The sequence below is a fragment of the Canis lupus genome, chromosome 11 (assembly GCF_011100685.1).
Source record: "Canis lupus familiaris isolate Mischka breed German Shepherd chromosome 11, alternate assembly UU_Cfam_GSD_1.0, whole genome shotgun sequence".
NCBI classification, from domain to species: domain Eukaryota; kingdom Metazoa; phylum Chordata; class Mammalia; order Carnivora; family Canidae; genus Canis; species Canis lupus.
Window position 1 is genome coordinate 70,078,819 of NC_049232.1, and position 23,349 is coordinate 70,102,167.

At 39.4% G+C, this 23,349-nt stretch overlaps 1 long non-coding RNA gene across 1 annotated transcript in view; it reads left to right on the forward strand.

Annotated features, from left to right (window-relative positions):
• Positions 1 to 21,905, forward strand: part of LOC119873986 — a 151,684-nt gene extending 129,779 nt beyond the window's left edge. Inside the window, exon 2 of the long non-coding RNA XR_005367223.1 lies at positions 21,559 to 21,905. This is a non-coding gene — a long non-coding RNA (uncharacterized LOC119873986). The remainder of the gene's footprint in view (positions 1 to 21,558) is intronic.
• Positions 21,906 to 23,349: the final 1,444 nt, after the last annotated feature.

Consider the following 23,349-nt stretch of genomic DNA (forward strand, 5'->3'; position numbering starts at 1 on the left):
CCTTCTGAGCAAGAATAAAGTGACATGCGAGAGAAGTCGAATATTAGATATGTCATAGGTCACTAGATATAGCATGTTACTTTTTTTAAAAAAGATTTTTAAAATTTATTTACTCATGAGAGACATAGAGAGAGAGGCAGAGACACAGGCAGAGGGAGAAGCAGGCTCCCTGCGGGGAGCCCGATGTGAGACTCGATCCCAGGACCCCAGGATCACATCCTGAGCCAGAGGCAGACGCTCAACTGCGGAGCCACCTAGGTACCCAAATCCATAATACTTTTAAGGAAATTGTTGGAAGAACTTCATATAAACACATGTTATTTTGACTTATTTGCTTTTGAATTTTTTTCTACCACATCCGTGACCAAATTAATGTCTTCACATCATTAATACATTATCATGTTCTCCTAATTTAGGGAATGCTTAATGATTCCAAACTTAAATTTTAATCAGGATAAGGATTTCTGAGTCTGTACTCTTTATTATTGGTAGGGTATACAGTCATATGCAGAACAACTGTTGTAATTTATAGTCAAGTTTGGTAGAGTCTCCTGAGCTCCTTTTTCTCTAACACAGAAGGTATAGAATGTTAGGATTTTGGGTTTTGTCTCAATGGCTGTCACCTTGACCAACTGTCACAACCCTATTCCCGTAAGCTGTTCAATAGGCAAAGTGTTAAGCTAGAAGACATTACTCGCTCAAAAGAATTTGTTAGTGTTACGAGACCACCAAAAATGCAAAATATAAACCATAGTAGAATGAGGACAAGCTATAGAAAGTGATTGGTTACAGAATCATCAGAACTGGAAGGAATGTTGTTATGAATCTCCTCTTAAGCACTCACATGAATATTGTGTTTTCGCAGTTTGCAAAGATATTTCAACTCTCTCATCTCATATAATACATGCAACCACCCTGTGAAGCAAGTATTCTTTTTAAAATACCCCCAAAACGAGGAGAGAAACATGATAGAATTCCATAAGGGTCTACGGTTAGTAAGTAGTGGGGTGGGTTGGGAATCCATTCCTGACTCCAGAATCCAAGTAGAGAAAGGGTTAAAATCCCATGGGCTTTAATTCTGTCTGGCTGGTCCTGGAAGCTAGTGGGCCCCCACTGAATGGTTTTGGTTTTTCTTTGTTTTTGTCCCTTTTCTTTCCTTTTACAGTTTTCTTGGCCACATTCATGGGAAATGACTCCAATTAAAACTTTGTGAGGCTGAGGCTGGTTAATGTATCACTGACCACAGATTCTCCAGGATGTGGCCAAACTTCGTTTCCTCAATTGTTTGCCATCCATCCTCATCCTGTCCAGCGCCCCTCAGGACCTTCTATTGCCAGGGCTCAGGACTGGTCTTGATTGGCCTTGGCCTCATACATAGATGTTGGACACCTAGGCCATGTCCCAGCTGAGGTCACTTTTGCACCCCGTTTTTATGTGAACGCTTTGAAAATACAAGGTCCTTTCACCTTCTCCAAGACTCTATGTTCACTCCTACCTTCCCCAGATGCAGGGCTTATCTGCAAGCTCTTCCTCTTTTTCTGCCTCAATAAAATCTTGGGTCTAGAGCAGGGTAAACACTGACTCAGCTTTGCTCTATCATTTTCACTTTGTGTGGTGTCTCGTGCCCTAAAATTTTGGTTCTCTAAGCCCCTGAGCTCTGTCTAGCATATTGTACCAGTTATATTCTTTGACTCACTTAGATTACAAAAAACAAACACAAAACCAAAAAACTACTCTCTTCCTATCCCCTGTGCATTGTGATAGGGCTTGTTTGAGAGAGGGGTTTCATATCTGGCTCCACTCTTCAAGTAGTTCAGTTATGTCTGTATGCCTGTCTAAACCATAGCCATCTATCTAGAGGGAAATAGGGTAGAACCCATGTCTGTTTGATGCTGAAGCCAGAACTCTTTCTAAATCCTTGTGGTGGTACTTAAGTTGGAATTTGAAATGTGGTGAGTCAAAGACTTCTAGTTGCTTCCCAATATTCATTCTGCTAAAGTTCTCTTTAGCCAAGACAAAACTTCTAGAGCAATAGTTAAGATTTCTACTTTTGGTCCCACTGTCTGTCAACTGGGTTAATTTTCATTGCCCCATTCCCAGTAACACTGAGCCACAGTTTTTAGCTGAGCATATTACCACTCACCCACAAGATTAAGTTTCCCATCCTCTTTTCCCTTGTGCAATTAGATGCCATCATGCAACAAAGTTCCAGTTAAAGATATCTAAGCTGAAGTAGTATGTAGAAAGTAGTTCTGGGAAGTCTTCTTAAAAGAGAATCCACGTATCCTTTTTTTCTCCTTTTTCTCCTTCCTGATGCTTGGAGCAAGGTCCTATGGGTGCCACTATAGCAGCCAGTTTGGTCCAATGAGGATGAGATACACACTGAAAGGATGGTGGAATAGAGGTAAAAGGATCCTGTGTCACAGATGTAACTAAAACCACTGTACCGAATTCAGACCTCCTTCCCCACAATGTGCTTAAAATGAAGGAAAGTAAATCTTTTATCTTATTTTAGAATATTATTATTTATTTTGCTACAAGCAAAATATATAATATAGAGCTGAAATTGATCCCAAGTAATATAGGTGAATAGCTATTTTAAAAGGATGAATAGTGAGAGTTATAGATATTGATAGGGTAAAGGAAATGGACATAAATAGGGGAGATCTAATGTGGCTATTGTAGGTCATGTGTAGCTCACACATTTGTTCAGAAATATAGCTCCTTCCAGTGTTCCCTTACGATCTGCATTCAGACAATTTACATATAATACTATCCTAGTCCTTCCAATTCTATCTGAAAAAACTAGGTCTGTAATAAAATGCCTGGAGTAGGGGATGATTGGATGGCTCAGTGGTTGAACACCTGCCTTCAGTTCAGAGTGTGATCCCAGAGTCCTGGGTTTGAGTCCCACATTGGGCTCCCTGCATGGAGCCTGCTTCTCCCTCTGCCTATGTCTCTGCCTCTCTCTCTGTGTCTCTCATGAATAAGTAAAATCTTTTTTTTTTTTTTTTTAATCCCTGGAATCTCTACTTGGTAGGTATTTGACATTATATGAACTCATTATATCTCAAAGCCTTATTTCTACATCAATAAAATGGATTATGAGTTATCAATACATCATGACATGAAAAGCATTTATCATAGTTCCTAGATCAGAGAAGGCACAGTGTAGTAGAAATTCCTACAGGGTCAGACACTGTCTTCAATTCCAAGAACTTCATTTCTGGCCTTAAAGGAGCTAGCTGACTGTGTCCTGATGAGAAAATCCATCCCCCATACTCTTGCTCTACTCCCTTCCCTCTTTGGACATGTAGAGAGATAAGTTCCAGTGAGTTCACTAAGATTCCATTAACATTAAATGGAGTGCACATGACCCAGGAGAATTTAGACTCTGTCAGTGGAAAACTCTAAGTGAAAAGGTTCCTGTCCATGGAGCTGTTGCTTTAGAGACCTTGTCAGTAAGAGCTTTTGTCTTAGGGGTTTGTAAATATTTATATTTTCAAACTACTATGAGAGGAACAACAGCCATTCCACATGAATGGATTACGTTAAATGTACCCAAAGTCTGTAATTCAAGCTGTCAAACGTGAGGAAATACCAGACTTAAGGCTGCCATTCCAATCCACTCAGAATAAATAAGGACTTTGGGCAGAGCTCTTTAGCACAATGGCTCACAGACATATGGAAGACGTTACTAGGGAAGATGACTGAAGAGAAGGAAAAACACAATAAATGAATTCAAGAAATACCTAGTCTTTCTTCCAGAGAGGAAGGGATTGGGGCTTGAGGGAGAAGATTGTTGGCCTAGAAGCAGGGAAATGGGATTAACATTAAACCAAGAATGAGGGGTGGCACGTGGAGACTTTTCCTGTTCCTAAGACATCTGTCTGTTTTTCATTTATTGTTTTGGGGGTCTGGTGATATGACACCAATATAGGAAATCAAAATGTGTGTCTGGACAGGCTGGATGAAGGATAGGGGATTTATTTACTGTGGAAGTTCTGTGTTAAGAATGTGGTGGAGTTTCCTAGCCCATAGAACACAGGTGGAAGCTATGTTTATTGAATAGAAAAAACACATTTCAGGGAGGATTGACCAGTGGGTCATATAAATTTGATTCAGCTCTACAGGCGTGTGCTAGACACCTACTTTGTGCCAGACGTGGGTAATGAAGCTTGAGAAACAATCTGATTTAGTGGAAAGAGCTTTAGCTTCTAGTTCTTGCTGTGAGGCTCACAACCTTTGCAGAGTGAGACAAATAACTTCCCCTTTCTGAGCATCAGTTCAAAATGTCAGCCTTTTCTTTTTAGTGACTAAATACTAAGTTAGATGATTTAGCGAATTTATAGGACTAACTGGGCTTGCCAATGCTCTCTCTTTCACCCTCCAGGCTAGACTTTTTCGAGAGCTGCAGGTAGGGTATTATACATTACTAGTCCCTCATATCTGGTGCCCTTCTCTGTGTTACCCAACCTGTGACAGGATATTATACCCCACTCTTTTTAACTCAGATGTGACAAAACAACCCTTTTTTGTCCAGTGGGATATAAGCAGAAGTGACGTGTGTCTGAGCAGAAGCTTTGAAAGGTTCACTGTATCTGTATTTTATTTCCCTCTGCCCTGATGACCATCAGGGGTTCATTGTTGTTAATCCATTAGCCTGAGTCGTGGGGTGAAGATGACATGAAGCTATATTATTGCTTACCCTTCATGGACATAGAGCATAAGTGGGAAAGAAATACTCATGGTTTTAGGTCACTAGATATGAGGGTCTTCTGTTACTGTGGCAAAACCTACCCATGCTGACTGAATAAGGATAAGGGAAAACTCTAGTCTGCGAAGTGCCCATTCTGACCTTAGAATGTCCCAAGTCACAGTGCCCTGTATCACATTAGTGCCTCGCAGAAAAGCAAGAAAGCGAATTCTTAATGTTCATAGTCTTTCAATAGATTAGCTCCACCCAGTCAAGAAATGTAGGCCAAAATCTCTCACCCAGAAATTGGTTTATTCCTCCTCTCTGGGAAGGAGAGAGTGAAATTAGTCTAAGTGGCAAAGTGTTACTTTAGTGGAGTCTTCTGAAAAGGGAAATGCGATGACTATTTCCCCCTAATGGCACTGAAGATTTTTGAGAGGGAGATGATATACTCTGAGCTATTTCTGAAACATCTCTCTTAATGCACTTTACAGGAGGAACTAGAGTAAATATGACTACAGTTAGGTTGACTACTGGGAGGGATTAGAGTAATGAGGACAAATGAATGAGGAGGTTAGTCTTAATTAAGAGATGAAGAGAAGAGTCCAAATATGAAGAGTCTTTAGTAGGCAGAATTGGTAGTGAGAGTTTAGATGTGTGGAGGAAATATAGACAAAGATGCAATGGTTATGTCATTCATAGAGAAGAAAAATGCACAAGAGAAATCAATTAAAAATTTTTTTAAAGATTTTATTTATTTACACATGAGAGACACACACACAAAGAGAGAGAGAAAGAGAGAGAGAGAGAGAGAGGCTGAGACACAGGCAGAGGGAGAAGCAAGCTCCATGAAGGGAGCCTGATGTGGGACTCGATCTCAGGACCCCAGAATCACACCCTGGGCCGAAGGCAGATTCTTAACCGCTGAGCCACCCAGGCGTCCCCAAAATGTTAAGCAATGCATTTAGTTTTGAATTTTCTCTTGTACTCCTACACAGAATATCAGTGATCACATGGCTTTGCTCTTCGGGACCATGTTCAGACACACACCTGTGGGGAAGATGCATCATTCAATTGGCCAGTTGTGGCCCTTGTAGTATATTTATGTCAGATTCACTGGAAGATCATATTGTTTATGGTTCATGGGAGGTATTCACAGATATATAAAAGAAGTAGAATTTTGACCACAATTTTGTACCCTGAGACAGGAGACATCTTGGCGGAATGCCAGGATGACAACCTAAGGGATTCTACAGACTTGGGTTCAAATTCCAACTCTACCACTTTCTAGATGTTTGGCTTGGAGCAAGTTCCTTAAAACTGCTGAATTTCAGTTTTCTCACCTATAAAATGTGGTACTATGTACTTCAAAGGATGTTGGGAGGATCCCAGAACTTAATCGATGTGCTGTGACCAAAACATAGTAGGCATTTGATAAATGCTATTTCCTTTTCCTTTTTCCTTTCCCACATACCACTTAAATGATGTGGAATGAGACTGTCCCTGAAAGACACCAATGAATGATATGCTTGTTATTGGTCAACTCACCCTTTCATTTTGGGAGTCCAAAAACAATCTTTTATGGTAAATCAAAGAGATTTTGCCATCAAAGAAAAGAAAGGGACCAAACATTTTTGGTTTACTACCCAATGAAAATAGCTTGAGCCAGAAGGACATTTTGCCTGGAGGAGAGATGACTTGGATTGGTATGTTGAGGGTGGGGGAAAGGCAGTGGTTACTATTTCCAAATATCAGATGGTCTTCTGGGAGTAGGGGGGATGATGTGCTTTGTGGTCCAGACAAGAGAACTCTGGCTAATAGGTCAAAGCTACCATGAGACATTTCTCAGTTAAATTACTGCAGCTAATAGCCCCACAATGACTCTTTGGAAGTAGTAAGTGCTCTGTTCCTGATGTATAAAAGCTGAGGTTGGGGGAACACTGGACAATTAAGCAATGAGTAGAGATTCCCACACTAGGTGGGAGGTCCTACTAGGTGCAATTCAAGATAGGAAATGGGTAAGAGGGTCTGTTATATATAAGTCTCTGACTTTATTTATTTATTTATTTATTTATTTATTTATTTATTTATTTATTTATTTTAAGTCTCTGACTTTAATCTGGGAGACAAACAGATTAAAAGGAAAAGTGTCTCTCCTCTTAAGCACACGGCCAAATCTACATTCTCTGATTCTAGGACAGACTTGGTGACTCAGCTTTCCCAAAGGGTTAGTCAGTTCAATCACAGACTAGATATTATAAATTGTCAACTCTGTGTGGATCCTTTTATATAGAATCATCCAGTAGGAGTTTGTTTCTAAAAGTTCGACTTTAATGGAGTCGCATCTTCAAGGTTAACCAAGAAATTAAAGAGAGAAAAAGCAAGTTAATGAATTATATTAAGGCATATCTAATTGAGAAGTGGAAATATTATATCAGGAAAGACTTAGTTTGTAAAATTGGGGTTCTAGGCTTTACTTGGATAATAACTAGATGTATAATTTCTTTGATTTATTTTTATTCTGTAGCCTCAGTATCCCCATGAGTGCTATAGAAATGAAATCTAGAAATTTCTGTGTTCATGTCTTGCACCGGTGCGCTGTAGTGATGTTAATCATACAATAAATATGTACTAAATGTATACCATAAGCCAGATACCATTCGAGAAAACAGAGTGAAGAAAGTAATGAGACATAGACACTGCCCTGGAAGAATTATCATCTTCGTAGCTAAGGCAGCTAATAAACATGAAACAGTCTATGAAGACTGATAGATACTAGGCACTATGGGAATAAGAGTGAGTAAACAAATGGTTTTGCCTTAAAGGGTTGAGGAAGTCTTCTGTGGGGTTGTAATAAAGTTTCCCATATCAGAATTACATGGAAAATTGATATGAATCTCTTGATTATACAGATTCTTACTTGTGCTTTAACTAGGACTATTTAGATAAGTAGGCTGTCAGCCAGATAAATGAAAGCCAATAAATAAGAGGAAAGAAAATACATGTTGTGCCTACTGCAGATCATACACTCTGCTAAGCACTGTATAGACATTAACTCACTTAGTTCTCCTCAGCCTATGGTAGATGGTACCACCTACATATTTATTTTATAAAAAAGGAAACAGAAGCATGATATTTGAATTTCAGTTAAAATGACAAGTCCAATCCAACGACAGTGGCTAACCATAAGGGCATGTTGAGAAGGATCCAGAAGCCACAGTTGTTAACAATGGATAGAATGGCATGCTCCATTAGGAATTCATACAACAAGTACAATTGAGCTCTGTAAAGGTTCCAGGTGTTGTTATAAATAAGTGGAAAACATGGTGAGCAAAAGCAGACATAATCCCTGCCTTTCTGTTGTTTATATTCTAGAGGAAGATACAAGGGACAATAAATATAAAATATAAAACTGTGTAGCTTGTTAGACATTAAAAAGATCTATGGTAAGACGATGTAGATGGGGTAAATGGGTTGTGCAAGATGGCAGGGGTATTACAAGTTTCAATATAGTGGAAAATGTGAGCCTTGTTGAAAAGGTGGCATTTAAACAAAGACTTGTCAAAAGGTCAAGGTTTGATATCGCATGGACATGGAAATAGTGGCACACGAGACAACAAAATAGCACATGAACAATAAAATCAATCTGTAAATTCTAGGTTTCTGTAGTCCTAACATTTAAATCATGGAATTCCAGTCAAGAAAACCAAGAACTGTGATTTCAAATCTTACTAGGAATGTTTCAATTTTAAGATAGATTTAAATTTCCAAGCTATGAGAATTTGAGAAAAAAAGTGACTTTTTCTCTCTGGACTCCAGTTTTCTCATCTGTAAAATGGGCATCGGAATATCTCACTCACTGAGTTCTTGTCATGATCTCATGAGATGATGATTGTCAAGTACCTGACATGGAGCTTGACACAGAGTTGGAGTTTTTCGTTTTTGTTTTTGTTTCACCCTTTTGAACTTTCTGGCACTAAAGGGGAAAGAAACAGTGATTGTTTTCCTTTGAATCACCCATTACATTGTGCAGATGTTTCTGAAACCTGCAAGCCACCGTTCACCTGTCTAACTGCATTATCACAGGTGCATGATCAAGTCCTCAATGAAGCACTTGACTCATTTATACTCGTGACCTGATATCAGGGAACTTTTTTCTTCCCTCTTCTCTTTTAGCCCAAGGACTGAAGTGATATGAATCGGATATTACAATCCCCTTACCAATTCTTCCTGTCGATGTCTATTTTGCAAATTTAGAGAATATTTATATATACTATCATTAAAATGTAGAGTTTTTAGAATTTTATGTTAATGAGTAGAAAAAGGGTAATATGAAATCGACACATACCTGAACTATATTATAGGCGGATAGATGAACCTCACTTGTAGGCTGGTGATGGTTCAGATCTCCAAATATAAATCCAAGTCATTGAAAAATATTTTTTTAAGATGCATCTTTAGAATTAGGTGCTCTACTTAGAGATAGTTCAGGTAAACCTCACTGAAGGGCATGGGACGTAGTGTTTATGAAATTTAGCTTTGGTCCACATCTCACAATACCTATTGTGTACTTATTGAGATCCTTTGTATGCCAGGCACCATGCAAGGGATTTTAATATCCTATCTAATTTAAGACTTACAACAACTCTGTGAGATGGAAACTTTATCTTTTTATATAAGGAAACTGAGACTTTTTATATGCTTACTATGTAAGGACACAGGCTTATTCTGGTGAAATTTTAACCTTCAGAGTCAACACACTCTGAATCCCCCCTTACTTCTATCTTTTTCTTTCCATTATATAACACCATTCCATAGTTTTCATCAAACAGGCTTTGTGGTAAGCGCAGGGTGTTATACGCAACTGGTAAATTATTGAACACTCCATCTGAAACAAATGAGGTATTCCATGTCGCCTAATTGAATTTAAATAAAAAATTAAAAAATTGAACAGGCCTTGCAAGAGAAATTCAAAGTATAGATTTGCAGTTTATGCCACACGAATCAGAAAACTTTGTTTTGGGAGAGAATTTTCGTGGTGTTACAGAATAATTTTAAGAGAAGAAAAAAGCTTTTGAATATAAAAGTTATCTAAAGCAACATCTAAACTCAAGGCATCATTCCCTGTTTCAGCATAGCACCTTAAAATGACATGTTGTGAATGCCATACCAACATTTTCTGCATCTTTATTTCTTATTGATGCAGAAGTGTAGACAGGTGAAACCAGAGAAATCAGGAAGCCCATATCTGAGGGGCAGAGGGATGAACAGAAAGGCAGTTTTCCTGGGAAGCAAGAAGCATACAGTTTGGTCCTTGACTGGCAGGTAATTTGTTTTGGAAAGATCTTGGGCAAGTTGCTTCTCTAGAATTGAGTGAATGTTTTCAGCTCCCTTAGGTGGGAAGCTTTTTGGGCTGACCATTGGGTGTAGCTCCCCTGATTAGGTCCTTTCCTATTGTAAACACTAGAAATAAACAGGTAAGATTGTCCTTAAACATCATCTAGTCCTACCCTTTAATGAACAGATGAGAGACAGGATCACAACAGGCCAAAAAGCTTTGGCTTCTGAAAGCCACATGCCAATTTGATGCAGAGATGGGGCCGGACCCAGGCCCCCGCTTCCCAGTCCAGTGACTTGCATTGCCTCCTGAGGCCTCCTGCATGATTAAATCTGACGTCAGATTTCACAGAGAGATGATGTTTTGTTGTTTGTTCTATTATGTTAGTCCAGAGCATATAAGTTTTTCTTCCATAATGAAAAATGATCACTCTTAAAGAATCACTGAATGAAAAAGGCAAAGTAATCACACCGCCTCCGCAGATACTGGCATTTCAGAACACTGAGTGCATAATAAAATAATCCTTAAGGAAATTAGTTAGTGTCCAAGCATACTGGCTGCTTTGACTTTTTCAAATGCCCTCTCACCAATATTAATATTGTATTAAAAAGTATCCAAGGTCTTCTTTCTTTGGTCTGCATTACAATGTCTGAAAAGAAATGAGACATTTTAATACTACAGAGTAGTTTCATTTAATTGAAGTGTAAAGACCAAAATCATGGGGGTGAGACTCCAGCCCTGCCATTTACCTGGAATTATGTTTATCTCCAGACCTCAGGCTTTCTGAGAGACAAGCAGGAGCACTGCATGATAAAAGAATATGATGTCATGTCATATCATATTAGGTTTGTAGAAAGAGAGAAGAAAGCCAGTGCAGGGTGGGAAGAAGTAGAATGTGCCATGGAGAAGGCTTTGCGTATTTTGCCTCATTTATTCTTTATAACAATCCTGTGATATAATCGTGATTCTCTATTATTTTAAAATGAGGAAGCTGGGGCTCCCTGTTATGAAGTAGAGAGTTCAAGGTCATTAGTGTGCAAGTCATTAGTGTCACTAGGTTTTTGGACCCTGGGACTCTTTGAATTCAAAGACTGTGCTTTATTTTGGTTGCTTATAATACTTCCAGTGAAGGCGAAGGGCATGATTATGTTGAAAAATTAAAACTTTGTTTAAAGATGGTGGGGTGGGGGGATCCCTGGGTGGTTCAGTGATTTAGTGCCTGCCTTTGGCACAGGGCATGATCCTGGAGTCCCAGAATCAAGTCCCACATCAGGCTCCCTGCATGGAGCTTGCTTCTCCCTCTGCCTTTGTCTCTGCCTCTCTCTCTCTCTCTCTCTCTCTGTGTCTCTCATGAATAAATAAATAAAATCTTAAAAAAAATAAAGATGGTGGAGGGGGATACACATCTTTTTGTCTTTCAAAACTCAAATCACTACATAGAGGAGAGACCAGATATTTTTTCCTTTGTATCCTCAGAATGCCGAGCAGGAAATACAAATGGGTATAACAGAAAACGTACTTAAGAGAAGAGAACCCATCCTTATGATAAGAGATGTGTGATTTTTATTGGTCTGCCTCAAATTGCATGCATTTTACAGTAAGTGTAATCAAGGAGTTAAGCAATGACTTCACAGAGATATAAGAAAGATTGAAACCTTGTATGGGACTGTGGACTGGGAAATCTCTAGGAAGGCATCAAACTCTATGTTTCTATGATTTATCATTTGACCTGTAGCACTTTGGTTAACATAGAAGGTACATTCAATTCCTGTAATTTTAAGTTGCTAGGTTGTCCAAATGCATATTTTTGCAAGTTAAAAAAAAAATCCTCGGCAGTGTTATATTATGGCTCTTGGCTGAAATCTCATGCCTAAAATGTGCAACTGAAATATGGCTTTATGGAGGAGCTCCAAGTTTTTCAGAATTATGTACTGTTTGAGAGGGGTCAACCACAGAGCTGTACATCTCTACAGTGTCTTCAAACACTCTGAATTGCTGAGGTCTGCAAAACTAATTTGGAAGCCTTCAGAATGGGAGGTCTTTTTGGCTTCCCATTCTCAAGCTGCTATCCAACAGAATAGGAATCAGAAAACAATATGCATTCACTCAAAGCCACCAGGTTGGAAACTTGCGACAATTACAAGAAGGCAGGCCCCTGAGATCTGTCAAGTAGGTGAAATTCCTCTTTAATGCTCTGAAACCCCCATAAAACCAGAAAATATTGGAGATGAAAAGTCTCAGGAGTCCCTTTTATTTATTTATTTATTAATTATTTTTATTATTATTATTTTTTAGTCAGGGACCCTAAAGCAAGACTCAAGAGAGGGAAGGAAATTGTTGAAGAAAACACAGTGACTCCATTCCAAGAGTAGTACTAAATTCTAAATTTCCTGACTCATTCGGTGTTTCAGGAATTAGAGAATTTCAGAATAAGTCAGAGACTCAGAGATCACCACCTCAACAGCATTCCCCCAACTAGTTATTATTAAGTTTTCATGGAAAGAGGATTTCCTAATCAAGTAAGTGTAAGTGCCTCCAATATTCATTCTTTTTTTTTTTAATTTTTTTTATTTATTTATGATAGTCACAGAGAGAGAGAGAGAGAGGCAGAGACACAGGCAGAGAGAGAAGCAGGCTCCATGCACCGGGAGCCCGATGTGGGATTCGATCCCGGGTCTCCAGGATCGTGCCCTGGGCCAAAGGCAGGCGCCAAACCGCTGCGCCACCCAGGGATCCCCCAATATTCATTCTTTGGAGACCCACAATACCCATGTTCAAAGCTCTGTGAAATCTAGCAGAAAAGACCCTCCTTTGATTTTAATTGTTTCCCAAACCCATTCGACTGCAGAACTGTTTTCCTTATGGCCACCCATCAGCATGCTGGGAAACACAGACTTTGCAGAATATAGTTTGGAAATGCTGGGTTTGACCATTCTCACTGGATACTTGGTTTCTCCACTAACAGGGCCACCATATAAATGTCCAGCTTCTGTAGACTGAGGCACTTACCTGATTGCCTGTACCACTTAGCATATCAAACTGTTAAGTTCTTTGAGTTATTATCATCATATATAATAATTATGTGATTATTACTACCATAGACATCCCTGTCATATTTTTCAACAATTCCAACAATCAGGATGTCAATCCTAATTCAAGCATACCTCATTTTACTACACTTTGCTTTATTGCACTCTACAGATACTGTTTTTCTGGGGTTTTTTTTTGTTTGTTTTGTTTTGTTTTGTTTTTTACAAATTGAAGATTTGTGGCAACCCTGAATCAAGTAAGTCCATTGGCACAATTTTTCCAACATTTGCTCACTTTGTGTCTCTGTCATAGGTCAGTAATTCCCTCAACTTTTACATTACTATTTTTTCTGGTGATCTGTTATCAATGACTATGACTTGCTGAAACCTCAGATGATAGAATTTTTGAGCCATAAAGTATTTTTTAGTTAAAGGTATGTACATTTTTTATGATATTTGCTTTACTGCTGCAACTGAACTTGCAGTATCTCTGAGGTATTCGGCTCCAATTTTTTCTATGCGGTCCCGGTCCCTCTGAATACCAATCTTTTTTTTTTTTTTTACATTCTATTTTTTTTTAATAATAAATTTATTTTTTATTGGTGTTCAATTTGCCAACATACAGAATAACACCCAGTGCTCATCCCGTCAAGTGCCCCCCTCAGTGCCCGCCACCCAGTCACCCCCACCCCCCCGCCTTCCTCCCCTTCCACCACCCCTAGTTCGTTTCCCAGAGTTAGGAGTCTTTGTGTTCTGTCTCCCTTTCTGATATTTCCTACCCATTTCTTCTCCCTTCCCTTCTGTTCCCTTTCTTTTCTCTATAAAGATGTTAGCCTTACAAAGACTTGAAAATGCTAATCATTTCTCCCTTTCTCTCATAAGCTAGAACCTCTCCTTGTTAAACATTCATCAGTTCTTTTACTGCTTCTCACATAGCATTAGTTTCAAGTCTCTTCATAATTCTAGCCACTGATTCCAGTTACAATCATGAGCTTCTATCCAATTAGACAAATCTAGGTTCAAATTTTAACTACTCCACTTGGTAGATGTGTGAGATTCTTGAAAAATGCATGGTCTTTGTTAATCTCAATTTTTTTTACTCAGCTGGTAAGAGGTATTTATGTCTCATCTAGCTTGTAAAATCAACCCCATAAAGCTATGATGATAAATAAATGAGAATGCATGCATGGTCTATAACATAATATTTGATATATTTTGGTTCCTGGCATCTTCATTCCCAGAATCTCACTAATCTATAGGAATCTATTGTGAAGCAGCATCCTTTGGATCTACCTTGTGAACATTTGGTTAGATAAGAAATTATTTGACCTTCTGTTTCTGACCACTTGTAGAGAATTGAGTTCTAGTTCTTCCTTATATATTACCAAATTACAGTTTGACTTTTCTCTATCTAATCCTACTCCTCTCACTCCTTTACAGGTGTTCCTGAGAGCACTTTCCAATAAACCACCTGCATGCAAATCTTGAATGAGAGTCTGCTTTTCAGAGCACTCAAACTAGGGCACTCAGAAATAACATTGGGATTTGCGGGAGGGAGGTGAACTGAGGTCTTGCAGCAATGTCAGAAGGAACAATGAGCTAGCCAATTTCAGGTAATAATAGCAACGTGCCCTCACTTCATAGTCTCTTGAGGTGGAAAAGTCTGGAGAAAACAGGTGTTAAGTAGCCTCTATGTCACCTGGATTTAACTCAGTTTCTATTTAGACATAGAATTCTTGTCCTCTCTTTAGGGATGTTCAAATTTCATAAAGTTGGGGCTAGGGAGAAGAGATAAGAATAGAATGAGCAGTAGTTTGAACATATTAGACCCATCCTATTTTCCTTTCTGGGATTCAGTCCCCTACCGATACAAAGGATCAATCAAATTAGATAATTTCTGAAGCATTATTTGGCTCTATCCAGCAGTGTTCTATTTCTTTCCAGAACTTCATCAATTCTTCTCCTGTCCCTTAAATGGGAGTTTGAGCCCTTATGTGCAATTAACAAAGTGATACAACTGTATCTGATAATCCAATTGGTTATTTTTGAGGACATTCATAGTGATCTTATTTGAAAAAGTCTAGAGCTTCATGAAGATTACAATCTAGGTTGTTAGACATACAATTAAATAAACAATATGAAAGGGTGGCAAATAATAGAGAAAGTACGGGATGCTGTGGAAACACAGGAGTAGAGGGGACTCATCAATACAAAGAAGTGAGGAAGGCCTTCTCATAAGAAATGTCCTTCAGACTGAGACTTGAAAAATAAGCCTCACTGACAGATAATGAAAGAAGTTCTGGACAGGTGAAACAGATGTGAAACACTAGACGCTTCAGTATACCTGATGAGTTTGAGCAACCGAGAAAAGGCAACCCTTGCAAAAGGGTTTTAACTGTGGTGGAAATTATAAAAATAAACACTGTGCATCTGAAAGAAGGGTTATCTTATATTTTTTCACCTAACTTCGCTTATGCCCTTATTTGAATATGTGGATCAACAAACTTGCATCACCTAGAGACTTGTGAGAAATACCAATTCTCAGGCCTCACCGCAGGCCCACTGAATCAGAATCTTAATGGTAGGAAGGTCTAAGAATCTGTTTCAGTAAGCTCTTTGGGTGATTTTTATGGACACTAGACATTGACAATCACTATTCCATATCATTTCAGGAGTCAAAACTACCCTTCTTTTTTTTTTTTTTTAAAGATCTTATTAATTTATTTATTTGAGAGAGAGAGAGACAGAGAGAGAGAAAGACAGAGAGAGAGAGCCAGCACAACAAAGGGAGAGGCACAGGGAGAGGAAGGAGAGAATCCCAAGCAGACTGCCCGCTGAGCATGGAGCTGACATGGGGCTTGATCCCACGACCCTGAGATCATAACCTATGCTGAAACCAAGAGTTGGACACTTAGTCAACTGAGCCACCCAGATGCCCCTCAAAACTACCCTTCTGATACATCTGATTCAAATCTTGATGTTTGAGCTTACATTCACAAAGACACAGAAATAAGCATCCAGTCCTGAATATTTGGTATTCAGAAGCCTGCCTCACATCCAAAACTCCAAATCCTCCTGCAAAGTCCCTAAAATTTGTGAACAAAACATGAGCTCACCAGACTCTAAAATATAGCTCTCAAGAGAGCATGATGTTTATAGGATTTGGGAATATCAATTATATGACAAAGACACTTTCCTCTCTGCAACTAGCCAACAATAGCCCTGTTTCTCCATAAATGTCACTAGTGGGGCAGGTCAGATATGATTTGGTTGGTGCTGCCATGTGAAATACCTTTTATGTGTCAGTTTTTAAATAAATGGAATAATTTAGCATCACCCTGATATCTTACATTAGCATGCTGAAACCCAGGCCACGATAAGAAAAACTGCCCTTCATTGCTAAGAGTCACGTTAGCACCTCTTTAGGGCAGTAAAGGAAAAGATAAATGATAATAGGAGAAAAAAAACACAATTTCCATCGTGCTTTCAGCTATGACTAAAACCCAGTGTATGAGGCAGAAGCTTTTATGGAGAGATCATAACAGATAATGCATCATAAACACAACAAGCATCAAAAAGGACAAATAGCATGTCAAGAAGAAAGTCCTTCTATGGTAAGAGACTTCGTTAGTATACCTGGAAAATCCTCAAGGTAAAGGGCAAATCAAGCAATAACTTAGTGCATGGAATCTATAATATACAGCCAACCCCATCCCAAATGTTACTGTTTGTTTAAAGACTGAATTAATGCTTCCATTTTGCACTTCTTGGTTCATATGACAATTAAATACTTGAAGGAGGGAAAAAAAGCAGGTTATATGACTTCTGATAAGACTCCTAAAAAGGGGGAATTGTGAAGTAAAGAGCTTTGGATAAGAATGTCACTCTCAAGGAAAATGAAGTGAATTAAGTGTTTATAATTGCCAATCCTGGACTCAGTTCCAGACTTTCTTAGGATAATTAAACCCAGTACAATGCTCTGAACAACTAAACTGTCTCTCATTTAGTAGGCCCTACTTTCCTGAGAAGGCAATCTGGCTTTAAACAGTAAAAGTGTTTCTTTACCAAACACTCATACATAGTTTATTTACTCTTATGCTTATCTATTGGTTTTAGTTTAAGGAAATTAGATATTTGTATTGATCTTCCCCAAACTAGATTGAAGTTCCAAGATGGCACTCACCATGACATAGACATCTCAGTTTTCCTTAAAGCACCTAGTGTCATGCTTGGAACGTAGAAGGCCCTAATTAGTCTTATTTCCTTTATCATGTTCTTGGATCACAACACATGAAAACCCATCTGGATTCTAAGGAAGAGTTTCAAAGCCTCAGATTAAGTTGGAGCTTTGAATCATGTTTATCTGATGCATTCAGATGTATTTGTGATGAATCAAGCTTTATCCATGGCAGGATTTCATGCAAAGTTCATTGGGATGCTTGGTAATGGTTCTAACAGGACAACAAAACCATACCTCTTTCCTCAAAATCTACTTTTTCCACAGCCACATATGGCACAGTATAATGGCATTCTTTCAGAGTAAACTTTCTTGGGCAATAGAATAACTCTGTCTATGGATGCTTTAAATGGGTTATTTGGCCTGTCAGAGTAGAGAGAGCAACCGGAGTGCTTACCAAGGTCATCTGGGTCCTCATCCCAGCTCCCTATGAACTGCCTGTATGAGCTTAGTCAATTCCTTTCTATCATTGGTCTTTGTTGTATTGATCTGTATGATAAAGTGGTAGAAGTGACCTCTGAGGGCCTTTCAGCTCTAAAATGTAAAGATTTCTGTCAATTTTGAAATCACCTATTTTTGGTTTTACCATTTTTACACCTAATTTTGCTGTCTCCTGTAAGGCATGGGAAGCTTAAGTGTTATAAATGTAGTGTGATGGATGTTTAAATTTTCCATTAATAAGACTATTCATCAAATACAGGTTGTATTAATATAGCAACTAAAATAGAACAAATGCTAATTTTAATGCCTTATAATAAAGAATGTTGATGGGCTAATGGAGAGGAAGGTACAGGGATATGAAAACTCTAATGTGAGAGAGAACGGCCGTGTTGTGATGAGTGTGGCATAGATTAAAGGAAAGGGCTGGGGAGTTCAGAAGGGGAGTTGGTTGATTGATGGAAGAGGTGGCATTTTCATCCATTCTTGAAGGATCCGTGTTGTTTTTCACATTGAAGGCCTCCAAGAGTTATGACTGATACATAAAGTGTGATGACTATGAGAGGGGCATAAAATTGGAAATGAAGGTTAAGTCTGAATCATGAAAGGGAACCAGGGCTAGGTGTAGGAGTCTGGAATGTTTTAAAATTAGTAGCTATGAACCCTGGCTGTACACTGGAATCACCTGGGGAACATTTAAAAATATTTGTGTTGTGCATCCTTCCTCAGAAACATATTTCATGGTCTGCATCAGAGCCCAGGTTGATATATATATATATATATATATATATATATATATATATATATAGAGAGAGAGAGAGAGAGAGAGAGAGAGAGAGAGAGAGAGAGAAAGGGCAAACACACACACATACATGAGGAGAGTGGTGAGAGGGTCAGGGGCAGAGGAAGGGAGAAAATCCCAACCAGACTCCCATGCTAAGTGGAAAGCCAGATGTGGGGCTCAATCCCAGGACCCCACGATCATGACCTGAGCTGAAACCAAGAGTCAACTGACTGAGACACCCAGGCACCCCTCTATTTTCTTTTTAACTCCACAGACAAATGTCACATGCAGCTACAGGTGAGAATCAATCCTTTAGGTTATGATGGGGCCATGGAAGGTGGGAGGCAGGTGAAGGATAGAGCTAGTAATAGTTCTATACAAGGTAATAGTCTTGTAATAGATTGGAAAGAGTTGTACCCTCTTGGCAATTGATCTATGAATCTCTTTAGAAAGGATATCTTTCTTCTTAAAAGATATTCTTTATAGCAGAAGTCAGCCCTGGTTCCTGGCCAGGTATCATAAGGAAGAAAGAGTCTCCTCTGCATAATTAAAGTGAGAAGAAGACCAGAGCAAAGGCTGGCACCACGGAGAAAGAGTGACCTAGACAGGCTGAGATGAAGAGGAGATCCCTGGGAAAGGAGGTCCATCTGATGGGCTTCTTTCAAGTGCAATGTTGTTGCTATGCTACATTGCTCTCCCTCAGGAAGTCATAAATCTTCAGTGAAATACCTAAGAAATGCAACGTACTGGCTGTGGTAGTACTTCTTGTGGAAGGTCGTGGAAGACTAGATGGTTGTGTTGAGGATCTATTGGTGCTAGAGAGCTACCATGAACAACTAGCACAGCATATTCTAGGTTGGAGAAATGTAGAAGGGTGATTGCTGTGTCTTAGAGAAAGTTCTCAAACATGAATGAACCACAGAATCAATGAGGTCATTAATTATAAATGCAGCTGCCTGAGCTCAAAGTCAAACCTTATGCTAATGTTGGGTTTTGATGGTGTGGCTCAGTGCTCTGTACTTTTAACCTATTCTACAGGTGCAACCTGTGTCAGAAACCCTGAGTTTGGGCAAGATTTATATGAGGAATATATAAGAAAATGGGGAGATCTAGGAATATATAAGAAAATGGGGAGGCAGAGACACTTAGAATTGCGAAGTTTTCCTAATAGTTGAAGACAGAGGGAAAAGAGATGCCTCAAGTCTAGGTATTAACAGCAGGTTTGTATGGAGAGGAGATGACTAAAAGAACAGAGTTGTTTGAAACAAACAAACATTACCATCTGTCTGGGCCTGGCCAAAGACATAACAAACATCTGATTTTTTTTTTTTTTCTCCTTTCTATTTCTGTTGTCCCCTGGGACAGATAGCTCTGGGCCTCATGGAATTATGAATCAGAGCGTTCTGACATATGCAGCTAATAGAACATGCATTAGCTTTAAAATTAGGAGCTCTGTTCTGAGTGCCTATGATTTCATTCTTTATTCCAAGAATATTAGCCTCTCCTAATATAGAAGGGATGTGAAATTTTCATACAAGTTTCACTGATTCTCTCACAATGGATCCACTACCCATTTAGTATTTTCTCAGTCAATTCTATTCTCTCTACTCAGGAGATCACAGGAATCATTCCCTGCCAGCTTGATTTCTGAATTACTGAAACTATTAACCATAGTGTCTTTAAGTGAGGAGTTCTAGGGTGTATATGCCTCCTGAAATTAAATAAAAATGTGTGTGTGTGTGTGTGTGTGCACGCGCGCGCGCGCGTGTGTGTTTATTAGAAGTCTCCCTTCCTCCAGGGAGAGAATCCATGAGATTTTCCAAGAAGGCCACAACCCGTACATAATGCAGTGCCTCTGGGACATAAGAAAGAGCATGCTTAAATTCAAGTATTGGCTCTGTCTATGTGTGTAATTTGGGATGAGGCTATCACTCCAAGTTTTATTTCCACATAATATGGGGATATGAATTCAAATTATCTGGCATATTTAAACATGCCCAGTAGAAAGCCCTACACGCCATAAACAATCTGATGTACCCGGGAGGGGAGCACCATAACTGGATCCACCACACATTCCATTCTGGGGGGGGGGGGCATAAACAAAATAAATTTATTCACATTCATGGGATCATATTCATGATCCTTTTAACTGGAATATTGTGTCCATATAAATTAAAGTGTGCTCAGTACATTCACTATGAGAATTACCATGAGAATAAATGTAAGACCAATGGCATGGACCATAACGCCTACTGTTTACTGAGTGCTTACCACGTAAACGCTGTGTTTCACTTAAGCTTCACAGTCGCACTAGTTGGGTGTACTTACCTCCACTGCATGAATGAGGAAGGAAACCTGAGAGGGTGGGTGAGCCAACCAAGCTCACAGTGCCATAGCCAGGGTTAGCAATTGTGGGAAAGAAGAGCAATTTGCATGAAAGCTGCTCTCACTTCCCTGAAAAGACAGCCAAAGGGAAGGGAGGTTGCTTTTTTTTCCCATGAGACTCCAGAAGGGAGGGGGACCACAATCAGGGAGCGCTTCCTTGTGAGGTTGAGAGTGTCTCATCATTAGAAATATTCAAGGAATCTGTCTAGGGGATTATGGATGAGATTCCGGATTCGGATGGAGGTATTGGGGTGCCCAAGTTAAGGAGTCTCTTCCCAAAGTTGGAGCCTGCATTTGCATGATAAAAAGTGATCTCTGTAAAATCCTCTGGAGGAAGTGGCCCTTTTGACTGGGATTTCACAGTTTGCCTTAAAGAAACCTGATGCATAGCCTGGTTCTGTCTGTGCACCCTCCTGAGATAAATAGTTGTTGCAGTGTCTGCTACTGATCTCAGATACAAACGATGCTAGTAAATGCTCTCAGCGCCCTTGGGAGGCGCACCTGAAAGGTAGTTTGTTTGTTAACTTCTGGCATAGGAGCACTTCCTTCAAACATTGGCTGGGGGAATCAAATGAGATAATGTATATAAAATTGTCTGACATATAGTAAGTTTTCAATAAATATTAGTTGAATCTATTTCTGTTCTGATAGGCACAGACAAATGCCACTCAGATCCCCTATAAGGAAGAGGATGCTACCCAGGTACTGGGAATGCAGTCACCAGAGAGCCTCCAACTCCAGTAACTCAGGTCCCAACCCAGCTGCTGAGAACTGGCTCCTGGAGCTCATACTCTGCTGGGAAAGTCTACGTCCAGAGACTGAGAGAGGTATAAACCCTCAGCCATTTGGATCTAATGAGGGACACTCCGACAAGCCCTTCTCCAGACGGACTGAGCCTTGGTCAGTCCTGCGTGGCTGTGCTTCTCCCTCTATCAATCCCACACCTTCTCTCTTCCTCTCATGTATATTGATCCCTAATAAACATCTTGCATTCTTAACTGCATCTCAGTGTCTGCTCCCAGAGAATCCATCCTGCAACATCGGCCCATATCCCACAAACCCATAAGTAAATTGAAAGATTCTCATGTCAGCTTCTTGGAGTGTACTACCTAAGCTCAGGTGTTTCTCTAGCCTTCAGTGTACTGGCTTATAGTGGGAGTCTTGGGCTAGGCAACCTCTATTGGTTCTTGCAGTGCTGACTCTGCACAAGTTTTCATTGCTTCCATTCATATTCTTCTCATCACACCCACTAGGAAGCCACCTCCGCATCTTGTTTCCTTCTCCATGTTCCCAAAGCATCCTGCATTCACCGCAGAAAACCCTTCCAAGTGCAATGTCATTTAGCTTTAGCATGTCTGTTTTCCCTACTTGATGGATGCCTTTGGATCAAAGACACTGTCTCTCATTTAAAGTCACCTACAGCACCTCCTGCTGGGTCTGGAGCCTTGAAGGTATTCGATAAATGGGTGTTCAATAAATAAAGCCATACAGACACTCTCCGGGTCCCTTTGAGTGAGGAATACATAATGAATGGCACTCCATAACCCTCTTTTCTATTGTCCTCTTCTTTTGGTAAACTGTATCCCACTTAGTGAAGATCCATTTGTTTTCAAATGAATTGCTGCAGGACATAAACATGTCCAAGTAACTGGCCCATTAAATGAAGACAGGCACTGCATTTTAATCACCTGTCATAGTCAGGTGGTACAAAGCAACAAAACATCATTCTTTTCCAACCAAGCATGTCTTTTTTTAAAATGAAATTAGAGTTGCTTTGTATTAATTTATTTTGTTTCCTTATAGGAAAGCAAGATGAGATCTGCCAAAAGACAAAGGGCAATGGGGTAGCTAGACAGACCAAAAGATGGTAGAAAAATTGGGAAGGAAAATGAAGTTATATGTATTAAATGCCTAATACCTGTCAGGCACTATCCTAAGCCCTTACCATATATTTAATTTAATAATTATATTTAACAGACAAGAAAGCGGAGGCACAGGTTGGTCTGTGATTTGCCATGAGTCCTACAAGAGTGTTTGCAGAGGTAGAAATAGAAACTCAGGTATTTTGTCTCCAATGTGCTGATCTGTCTAAACAAATAAGTGGACATGTAGAACTGTGATGTATCCAGCATATCAAAGCGTCAAGAATGGCATGTGTAGATTGGTCAAAGGGCAAGAAGGGTAGGGGGAGTGAGGGAGAAAGAGAGAGAGAATTACCTCTAATAGTGTAATCAAATAATACCTATCTCACTTATATGTTCAATCTAAAAATCAAAAATAGGAAAAAAAAAAGTTGAATCATAATAACAGAGAGTAGAATGGTGGCAACCAGAGGCTGAGAGGTAAAAGAAAGGGGAGATATTGAACAGGGTATGAATTTCCAGCCATAAGATGAATGATTCAATTCTCTAGACCTAATGAATAGCATGGGGACAGTAGTTA